Below are 11,683 nucleotides of genomic sequence, written 5' to 3'. Positions count from 1 at the left end.
TCTCGACTCTTCTGGAACTTGTTGGTTATGTGGGTAGTACCTTGGTATTGTTGCTCCATTTTAAATTTATACGTATCGGTTACCCACGTTGTTACTTTATGCTGAAAGTAGACAATGCTTTTATAATATTATATATGGATTGTTCATTTTTGTGTTTTGCCATTTATTTTTTAATATTTATTTATTTGTTATGTATACAATATTCTGTCTGTGTGTATGTCTGCAGGCCAGAAGAGGGCACCAGACCTTATTACAGATGGTTGTGAGCCACCATGTGGTTGCTGGGAACTGAACTCAGGACCTTTGGAAGAGCAGGCAATGCTCTTAACCACTGAGCCATCTCTCCAGCCCGTGTTTTGCCATTTAAACTAATTGTAAACTTTTCATGGACAAAGTCTATGTCTCATACCTTTCCTGAAGGGGAAAGTTAGCATTTTCCACAGGGCATAAAGCAAGTGTTCTTGGTTGAGAACTTTCAGGTCTTCCTCTGAACCATGGCTGAGCTCTCACACCCAGAGTCTTAACGCTCAGAGAAAAAAGTGTGATGTGGGTTCTCCATCCTTGTACTGGAGTACTCATACTCTGCAGGAGGAGGAGTCACACGTGTTTTATTTACTTGTTTGTTTGTTTGTTTTTCAAGACAGCGTTTCTCTGTAGCTTTGGAGCCTGTCCTGAAACTCACTTTGTAGGCCAGGCTGGCCTCAAACTCACAGACATGCGCCTGTCTCTGCCTCCCAAATGCTGGGATTAAAGGTGTGTGTCACCACTGCCGGTTTATGTATTTTATTTATTACTATGTGTATGTGTGAATGGTGTACATAAGTGGAGACACATGTTTCTTGGTATTGTGTGACAAGTGCTTTTGTTTGTTGGTTTGTTTTTGAGACAGGGTTTCTTGGCCTTGACTGTTCTGGAACTCACTCTGTAGACCAGGTTGTCCTAGAACTTACAGAGATCCATCTGTCTCTACCTCCCGAGTGCTGGGATTAAAGGCGTATGCCACCACTGCCTGGTTCTATTTATCTTTTTAAGCTTTAGCTTCAGTTTCTTGGGAGGCTTTTCTAGACCTTCCTTGTAAGCATAATCCTCCCCTGCTACTAAAATGCTACTAAAATTCTGTCTCTGCTCCCACTTACTGTTTATATGTTGTCTGCAAGACTGTAGCTCTCCTCTGCACTGACCTGTGAACATTTCTGAGATCAAGGACTGGATGAATGCATTTCTATATCCTTCACATGGATGGTAGTGGCTAGTAGTAGAGTCTTAATATGTTTTTTGAATAAATATTTTAATTCATTTGTGCCAAGGGGATCTTGTGAAAATTGTGGCAATGTGTCTCAAGGATGCAGTGTTGCTTATTAGAGTTGTATTTGGGGAAGTCTGTGATTCTCGAGGTTTATAGTCTGGAACAAATTACTTCCCTCAGAACCACTGCCATCTCATTTGTAAAATTGAAGGCTCATCTTTTTCATGCTGTCATGGGAGAGAAAGCCCTGCAGAATGGTAAGAGAAAGCATGTAGAACCAGGTGCCCATAGGGTGTGTGTGTGTGTGTGTGTGTGTGTGTGTGTGTGTGTGTGTGAAAATAAAAGTTGCTCTGGTTAGGTACCACAAAGCTGAAATCCCAGTCCTTGGGAAGCTAAGGTAGGACCATGAGTTAGAGGCAAGCCTGGGCTGCATTGTGGGTTTAAGGTTAGTCCTAGCTACATAGTGAGAACCTGCTGTTAAAAAAAATAAAATATAAAATAATAAATAATGAAGGGTCAGAGAGATGGCTCAGTGAGTAAAGAAAGCACTTGATGCGGTTGTAAACCTGATAACCTACATTCAAAGTAGGACCCTCAGGGTAGGAGAGAACCAACTCCTGCAAACTATCCTCTGACCTACACACACACACACACACACACACACACACACACACACACACAAAATTAACAAACAAACAAATAAATACTATTCTTAAACATCACACTTTTGAAAAACAGAAGGCCCTGGGTGGTGGTGGCAAGTGCCCCTAATCCCAACACTGGGGAAGGAGAGGCAGGTGGGTCTCTTGAGTTCAAGGCCAGTCTGGTCTACAGAGTGAGAAAGTCAGGAATACACAGAGAAACCCTGTCTTGAAACAAACAAACAAACAAAAAAACAAAACCAGGAGGCTATAGTCTCCCATCTCCCAGATTTTTTTCCTTTTATGTTTTTAATTCTGTGAGACTTGACTGTGATCCACTCAGATCCCAGGAGACCAGAGAGAATTTATTGAAGTAGCTGGTTCCAAAACGCAACACCCAAGTCATGTGTATGGCTCAAGCCTGTAAAATCCTAGTCATAAGGAGGCTGAGGCAGGAAGATTACCATGAGTTTTAGGCTGCCTTGAGCTAGAATGAGTACCAAGCAGCTTACATAGAAAAAAAGTGTGTGTGTATGTGGGGGGGTGTCAGAGGATTTGTAGGAACCATTTCTCTCCTTCCACCGTGTGGGTTCTGAGGGTCGAGGTCATCAGGTTTGGTGGCAACCTCTTTTGCTCTCTGGGCCACCTCACCAGTCTCAGATTTTTCTATTTTGAAGATAAGGAAATGAGCCCCAGCAGTTAAGGGGCTGAAGTCTGTATGCTTAAGGCCGGCCCCATCCATCCCTGTTGTATGTATCTCACTAGTCTAACTGGCTGTACACACCAGTCAAGGGAACCATGACCACTTGGTGATGAGAATTTTTGTGACCTCTGGGGTGCCTGTTCTATCTTCAGAGTGTCCTGTATAGCTGTTAGAATGGGAAGGTTTGATACTGGGCTGTGGAGCTATAGCATCTTTTCAGTTACTGTGCTTGCCCAGGGTCCTATAAACAGGACATAAAAGGGTCAGGAGGTCACCCGAGACTGGACTGAAAGGATGTGCCATCAAAATAAACAACATTCAATAGAAAATAAACAAACCCAGGAGACAGTTTGGGATGAACAGGCAAGAAGGCCAGGCTAGTGTCAACGGCCATGCGGTCAGGGCCTGGGACCACTTCTATTCCCATTGGAAATACTGCTAGGCAAAAGGTCATAGATTCATAGAGGACAGGGGCGGGAGGGCAGAGAGAGTTCTGGGATACTGAGGCTAGAGAAGATTATTTAACCACTGGATGGGAGTTACTTCCCTATATTTGATCTTTTGCTTAATTCTTCCCTTCATAAACCCTTATTTAGCCAGGTACACACCTTTAACCGCAGCACTTAGGAGGCAGAAGTAGGCAGATCTCTGAGTTCAAGAGAGGTCTCCATGGCTCATTGCAGGCCAGACAGGGCTAAATAGAGACTCTGTCTCAAAAAACAAAACAAACACAATCAAACAGAGAAATACAACAATGAGCAATCAACCTCTAAATTTTCACTTTCCGAGAACCTATGAACACCAATATCACTAATGACCCAACTAAAGGGAAAATTTGCTGTGTGGCTCAGGCTGACTTGGAACTCACAGAGATCTACCTGCTTCTGCCTCCTGAGTACTGGGGTTAAAGGTGTGTACCTGGATAAATCAGAGTTTCTGAAGAGAAGAATTAAACAAAAAGATCAAATACAGGGAAGTAACCCTCATCCAATGGTTAAATATCTTTGACATCTTGGAACTCACCCAGTAATGTTGATAGTTCAGGGTTGGGTATGGTGTTTGTTGGGTAATCCTTAGATAGGCTAAGATCCCCCAAGTACACCATTACCCAAGATTAGAGGCTGAGAGGCACCTTTAGGAGTGGAAGAAAAGCCAAGGAATTGGAGACTGTTCTACATGGCACTATGACTATGTTAAAGACAACACTTAGAGTGATCCGGCTGGTGCAGCCCCTTGCAGGCTGTTCTGCTCGAGGGAGTTCCTTTCCCTGGCCCTGTCCATGCCTTTCTCTCTCCATCTGGTTGCTATCAGCCTTGCGGCTGCTGGCAGGATCTTTATTTATTTATCCCAGTGTAATGGGGTGAGGAGGGAGCTGGCCTGTGGTTGGTTTTCTGAGGCTATGCCACTGAGCCACAGGCGGTTTGCATGGGTGTGTGAGTCACTGGGGCTGCATGCTGCTCAAACCAGACTCGGCCAGGCTCAGGGACAGCAGGCAGCCCAAAATAGAGCCCCGCCCTCTGCAGCTGGCAACCTCTGGCTAGAAATCAGCTCTGGACACCAAAACCTGGGCAGCTGCACGAAGTTGGCTTTCCCTGGGTGGGGGCCCTTAACAGAGATAGAGATTTTACAGTTCTCTCCTTAGATTTTACTCAAGGATACCCAGCATACCAATGGCTCCCGTGGCCGTATTCTGAGTCTCTCAGAACATTTAAATACTCTCCTTGGTGTAAAATGTTAGCCATGAAGTTTGGGGGTGATCGTTAACATTGATCTGACTAGGCATCCTAAATGTATCCATAGCATAGTCTGGTTCCAGCCTCATTCTAGAGCATTACTTATATAACGAAGATACCCACTGCTGCTCTTCCTAAGCTTGAGTTTATGTCAAAGGCACTGGGGAGACTTGGGGAGACTCGCAACCTGAAAACTGCTATCCTGTTACATACATCCACAGTGTTCTTCTAATTTTCTTTGCATAGCTCCCCCCTTTTTTATTTGCTACCCAGGGTTGTATCCAAGATGGTCTTATTTGCCATTTTCCTTCCGTCTGGGTAGTCTCACTGAGAGGCCAGTCTCAACATCACCAAAAAGCTCTGAGAGCCAGTTTTATAGCGCCACATGCTTTAGGCCCATTTTTTTTTGCATCCTTGATATTTCCACATGGATTTCTCACAAGTATAATCACATCCCATGCATATTCCACATGAATTATCTACTTCTCTAAACCCATTTCTTTTGTTGTATCCCTTATCTTGGCAAATTGAGCCATTATCAATCAGTTTTCTTTTTTTATACATTTTTTATTGATATTTATTGAGCTCTACATTTTTCTTTGCTCCCTTCCCTGCCTCTCCCTTTCCCACTTCAATTCTCCCCCAGGACCCCCATGCTCCCAATTTACTCAGGAGATCTTGTCTTTTTCTACTTTCTACTTCCCATGTAGATTATATCTATGTAAGTCTCTCTTAGTGTTCTCATTGTTGTCTAAGTTCTCTGGGATTGTGGTATGTAGACTAGCTTTTTTTGCTTTATGTTTAAAAACCACCTATGAGTGAGTACGTGTGATAATTGTCTTTCTGTGTCTGGGTTACCTCACTCAAAATAATGTTTTCTAGCTCCATCAATTTTCCTGCAAAATTCAAGCTGTCATTATATTTTTCTGCTGTGTAGTACTCCATTGTGTAACTGTACCACATTTTCCTAATCCATTCTTTGGTTGAGGGGCATTTAGATTGTTTCCAGGTTCTGGCTATGACAAATAAAGATGCTATGAACATAGTTGAGACATGTCCTTGTGGCACGATTGAGCATCCTTTGGATATATACCCAAAAGTGGTATTACTGGGTCTTGAGAAAGGTTGTTTCTTAATTTTCTGAGAAATTGCCACATTGACATCCAAAGGGGTTGTACCAGCTTGCATTCCCATCAGCAATGCAGAAGTGTTCCCTTTACCCCACAACCTCTCCAGCATAAGTTGTCATCATTGTTTTTGATTTTGGCCATTCTTACAGGTGTAAGATGGAATCTCAGAGTTGTTTTAATTTGCATTTCTCTGATGACTAAGGGTGTTGAGCATTTCCTTATGTGTCTTTCAGCCATTTTAGATCCCTCTGTTGAGAGTTCTCTGTTTAGGTCTGTACTCCATTTTAAAAATTGGATTATTTGTTCTTTTGAGGACCAATTTCTTGAGTTCTTTGTATATTTTGGAGTTCTGACCTCTGTCTGATGTGGGGTTAGTGAAGATCTTTTCCCATTCTGTAGGCTGTCATTTTGTCTTGTTGACTATATCCTTTGCTTTACAGAAGCTTTTCAGTTTCAGAAGGTCCCATTTATTAATTGTTTCTCTCAGTGTCTGTGCTGCTGGGGTTATATTTAGGAAGTGGTCTTCTGTGCCAATGTGTTCAAGTGTACTTCCCACTATCTCTTCTATGAGGTTCAGTGTAGTTGGCTTTATGTTGAGTTCTTTGATTCATTTGGACTTGAGTTTTATGCATGGTGATAGATATGGGTCTATTTTCATTTTTCTACATGTTGATATCCAGTTATGCCAGCAGCACTTGTTAAATATGCTTTCTTTTTTCCATTTGATATTTTTTTGTTTCTTTATCAAAGATCAGGTGTTTGAAGATATATGGATTGATATCCGGGTCTTCTATTTGGTTCCATTGATCCTCCTGTCTGTTCTTATGCCAATACCAGGCTGTTTTCAGTACTGTAGCTCTGTAGTAGAGTTTGAAGTCAGGGATTGTGGTGCCTCCAGAATTATTGCACAGGATTGTTTTGGCTATCCTGGGTTTTTTGCTTTTCCAAATGAAATTGAGTACCATTCTTTTGAGGTCTTTGAAGAATTTTGCTGGGATTTTGATGGGCATTGTGTTGAATATCAGTTTTCTAAGCTAGAAACTAGGGATTCACCTGTATTCCTATGTTCCTCTTGGTCTTTGCATCCAATTGTGACTCACCAGCTATCATGGATTCTGTTTTCCTCTAGTCTAGCTTCTGTTGCCTTAGATAAAGATTACCTTTTTTGCTTTGACCCTGCAGCAGCCTCCATACCTGTCTTCCCATCTTCCCCTTTCTACTCAACAGTTGAATTTATGTTTATCAGAACAGTCTCTTTGATGAACCTGATTGTCCTGCTCTCTTGTTTACTATCCTGTAGTGGTTCATAGTGGTTTATAATGGCCTATAGGATAAAGTTCAAACTCCTTGTTCTCTAGACAAGACCATTCATGCCACTTCATCCTGGTCCTCCTTGGCTTTATCCTTGTGCCCTGCACTTGTGCACGGAAGCGTCGACAGCATCCCATGTGCACACATCTCACTTCATTTGAGTAGTGTTTTCTTCTCATGTTCTGTTCATGTGTGCGTTATCCCTTTGTGGGTCTTCTGTGACAATTTTTCCTTCCCTCAGCCTGATCTTCTTTCAGGCATAATAGTGCTCTTCCTATACCCTGTGCCAGAACATTTGTCATATGGGAGGATCCAGAGAGCAAGAAGGGAGACAATGGAAACTGAGTTAGCTACCTCTCCATTTAGATTTTTCCTGTATGTTACTTTGTAAGTCTTTTTCCTCACAGTTTTTTTTTTTCAGGCAGTCTCACTAAGAGGCTAAATTGGCTTCAAACTCATTATATTCCTCCATTAGACTCCCAAAGGTTGGAATTACAGGGATATGGCAGGGACACTGCTCAAATTCTTTTCTAATATGGTCTTTCTTCCTTCCTTCCTTCCTTCCTTCCTTCCTTCCTTCCTTCCTTCCTTCCTTCCTTCCTTCCTTATCGAGACAGGGTTTCTCAGTAGCTATGGAGTCAGTCCTAGAATTCACTTTGTAGACCAGGCTGGCCTTGAACTCACAGAGATCCACACAGCTCTGCCCCCTGAGTGCTGGGATTAAAGGCGTGCGCCACCATCTACGTTACAACCCTCTCCTCTCTTTCTCACCACCTCATTGTTTGTTTCTCCTCACAAACTTCTGCCAATCACTTGCTGAACTGTTGGAGTACCTAAGGACTCAGTCCTTGGTTTTCTTTCTTCTTTTTTAAAAAATTACTTTATTTTTATTTATTCAATATGCATTGGCATTTTCCTTCATATATGTCTTGTGAGGGTGTCAGATCTCCTGGGAGTAGAGTTGCAGGCAGTTGTGAGTGCCATGTGGGTGCTGGGAATTGAACCCAGGTCTTCTCTAGAAGAGCAGCCAGTGCTCATAACCACAGAACCATCTCTACAACTTCTGTCCTTGATTTTCCTATCTTTTCCCCTCACTCTCATTCATCTTGACTGGTCTCATGGCTTTAAGTATTCTCTGATTGGGCCTTCCTCGACAACTCTAAACTGTTTGCTCAGTATTTCCGAGTGAGAGCCTGGCATGGTGGTACATGCTATAGTCCTAGCACTCAAGGGGCTAAAGGCAAGAGGGTGACAGGGAGTTTGAAATCAGCCTGGGCTACAAAGTGAGCTCAAAGCCAGCCTAGACTACTCAGTAAGACTCTGTCTCAAAACAAACCTGAAGAACTCCTAAAGCAAATGCACATAACAAATTAATTAGTATAATCAGTATTTCTCTGGAAATAAGATAGACATTTTATATTCTGTATGTCCTAAACTAAATTCCTAGTCTTACATCCCAAGTTGCGTTTCCAAGAACCAAACACCTTCCTATTTAAATTAGTGGAAACTTCATTATCTTAAAACCTCGAGCAAAAAACCTTGATGTCACCTTTGGTGTTTGCTCTCTTACACCCTCTATCCAGTCCCTCAGAAGGTGCCATTGGCTCTACCTGAAAGAAGGAACCATAATGTCACTGCTATTATCACTGGCCTCCTTACTGGCATCTCTGCTGCTACCTCAGGAACAGAGGAGCACTTAGCTGGCTAGTTCTAGCTCAGAGTTTCCCATGAAGTGGCTGGTTGCCCCATAACCATCATGCCACTACTGCACCAGTAGCTGTAGCTTGCTAGGGTGGTTGGTATTGGATAGCATGCAGGTCTAGTTAAAAACCTTTGGTGTCTTTTCTCCCCCAGCTCCTGCATAGTGCCTTCTGACACAATGTGAACTAGTCATTAGGGAACAAGTTCCTGATCAGTTCAAGGTTGATTTCTTTATGCCCTGCATCCAAAGAGAGTGGTGTCTTTAGTAATCGGGTCTTATAATCTATTTGTGGTGGACAACCAAGAGTGAGAGCAATGACCTGTGTTGTTCTATGTGTCTCTGAGGCCTCCTTAACCAATAACTTATAGAGTATATCCCATGCCTGACGTTGAGATTTTTATTTAATAACCCATGTCTTCTGGAAGCAGCATTGTCCATTCAGAGAGGGTATTTCTGTTCAAACTCTTTTTTAAGCATATTTTAATTAGCTTGGAAACTAGTGGATTTCTGTAAAATTTCCTCTCTCCACCTAGCCATACCTATCACTTCATTTCCACCTCCCTAATGCTGGGATTAAAGGTAGGCACCACCACCACCTGGGTGATTTTCTCTTTTTTATTCATTCCAGGACTCCAGCTCATAGTGTGATACTGCTCAAATTTGCAGAAGCTGAGCTGACAAATTAACATACCCAGAGGTTTGTCTTCTAGGTCATTCTAGGTCTTGTCAAATGGACACTCAGCATTATCTATGACGGCTTAAAGGATTCCTTCAAGGGCTCATTTGGTCCATTTAGTTTATTTATTTATTTATTTTCAAAACTGGGTTTCTCTGTGTAGTCTTGGCTGTCCTGTAACTCCCTCTGTAGACCAGGCTGGCTTGGAACTCACAGAGATCCACCTGCTTCTGGTGGTCCAGTTAATTTTACACTTAAAGTCTGAGCCATTTTGATGTTGTACATTTGCCTCTTAGACTCTACTCCCAGAGCCCCTTCTGATCCAGTGTAGGTAAGGGTAGGGATGGGACATCACTTGGAGATGCTGATTTAAAGAAAAAAAGGTCGAGGGCTGGGTTGGTCGCACGACTCAGCAGGGAAAGACACTGTTGCCAAGACTGACAACCTGAGTTTGATTCCCAAGAACCACATGGAATCCACATGGAAGGAGAGAACCCCCTCCCACAAGTCGTTCTCTGACCTCACATGTACTGTAGCATACACATGCCTATGTATGCGTACACATACACAGATAATTGTAATTGTAAAAATTAAAAAGAACAAAGGAACTATTAGTTATTCAGGTATGGTAGCTCATGTCTATAATTCTGGCAGTTGGGAAGAGCTGAGACAGGAAGATTGCCATGAACTTGAGGCTAACCTTGGCTACATTATGAGGCCTTGTCTCAAATAACAGAACTAACTAAAATAAAAAAGGAGCCGTTAGTGGAAGTGGCAGTATTCCTTTGAGAGGTTAAAGGGAGAGCAGGGTGAGACTGTTTAATTTAATACTCTTATATACAAAAACTTACTTTGTGTGTCTGGAGGGCATGTACTAACAGAAAAGATAAACCAAAGAATAACTGTCTATGTATATAGCATCATGGGAAAGATTGATACAATGTAATACACATTTCTATTTCATACAAAGTATATGGACTCTCCCTAAAGCTGTTGCTACTTTTTACCTTTTGGTTTTAACAAGAAGCATTCTCAGTGTATATTCAATTTTCCAGGGAAAACAACCTCTGAGGATGTTTCAGTTATTGGAAGAGCATAACTTCCATGTAGTAATTGGATTTAAATGTCTTCATTCATAAACGAACTAACAAAAATCAGGTTAAAGATGTTAGACCTTTCTATTTTTGCTGGGCAGGAGGACCAGTGAGGTTCCAGGAGTAGCTTTTCCCTGTCTGCCCTGTGCAAGGGTGGGGAGTGTTCCTGGCATTTCCATGGTGATGGAGATTTAAACTCAGGTCTTCCTGCTTGCACAGAAAGTACTCTTACCCGCTGAGCCATCTCAACCCCCAGGTAAGGCCTTTCGATCCATGTAGTTCTTTCCTAGCCCGGCTCTTTGTCCCACCTCCCTTCCTCTCTTTTCTCTTTCTCTCCTTCTCTATCACTTCCTTCCTTTTTATCGTCAGTTGGAGCTTGTTGCCTCAGATGTCCTTGAGCTTGTGGACAGTACCCCAGGTTCCCAGTGACCAGAACTGCACGCGCAGGCTCATCAGAATCTGGGGCACTCCTTCCTGGTTACCAGATGATACCAGGGAAATCAGCGTCCACCTTGGTGTTCTTGGTCTCATTAACAATGTAGTTTAAGTATGGGCTCAAGCAGAAGCTTGAGGACAGGTTTTTTGGAGTTTACAAGAAAAACTGCAGGGCAGGCGAACTGTATCTCTGCAATGCCTAGAGAAGGCAGAAGAGGAGAGAAGGAGAAAGGCTGTGTGGTTAGAATTAAGCTCACACAGAGGTGAGCCTCAGGGTAGCAGGTCGCCACATGGTGGGAAAGGAAACTTTAGAGAAAGGCTAAGAAAGTCCAACATTCTAGGGAGCTCAAAGTGTTAGAGAAAGCACACTTAGAATAGAGAAAGAAAAAAGGATGTAGCTCTCTTTCTGGGTAATTTAGAAAAGTGGGCAGATATAAGCTGCTTGTCTGTAGGTATGGAAGAGACATTCAAGGAGTGAGAATTCTGAGAAGGAAAACTATATTGTCACATTAAAAGGCTAATTAGCCTACCTGTCTCTCATTAGTATGGCTTAAGAGGAACCCACTTTCGTAAGGGGTGGTCTCATCTTCCTGAGGGGTGCTTCCTTGGCCAGGTAATTGACTTGCCCAGTCCACCATTCTAGAGATTCTATTCTCTTGACCAGAAGTTTTCTTTTTTTCTTTTTTATTGTTTTTTATTGAGCTCTACATTTTCTCTGCTCCCCTCCCTGCCTCTCCCCCGCCTTCAACCCTCTCCCAAGGTCCCCATGCTCCCAATTTACTCAGGAGATCTTGTCTTTTTCTACTTCCAATGTAGATTAGATCCATGTATGTCTCTCTTAGAGTCCTCATTGTTGTCTAGGTTCTCTGGGATTGTAATTTGTGGGCTGGTTTTGCTTTATGTTTAAAAACCACTTATGAGTGAGTACATATGATATGTGTCTTTCTGTGTCTGGGTTACCTCACTCAAAATAACATTTTCTAGCTCCATTCATTTGCCTGCAAATTTCAAG

The 11,683-nt window shown here is 42.5% G+C and overlaps 1 protein-coding gene across 2 annotated transcripts in view; it reads left to right on the top strand.

Annotated features, from left to right (window-relative positions):
• Positions 1–11,683, top strand: part of Nhej1 (non-homologous end joining factor 1) — a 97,477-nt gene that overhangs the window by 19,817 nt on the left and 65,977 nt on the right. The window lies entirely within an intron of this gene.

This window comes from Alexandromys fortis, unplaced genomic scaffold (assembly GCF_014885135.2).
Source record: "Alexandromys fortis isolate MF-2015 unplaced genomic scaffold, M_Fortis_MF-2015_v1.1 scaffold_319, whole genome shotgun sequence".
Taxonomy (NCBI): Eukaryota; Metazoa; Chordata; class Mammalia; order Rodentia; family Cricetidae; genus Alexandromys; species Alexandromys fortis.
Note: the sequence above shows the minus strand (reverse complement) of the source record. Positions and strands in the feature narration are given on the sequence as shown.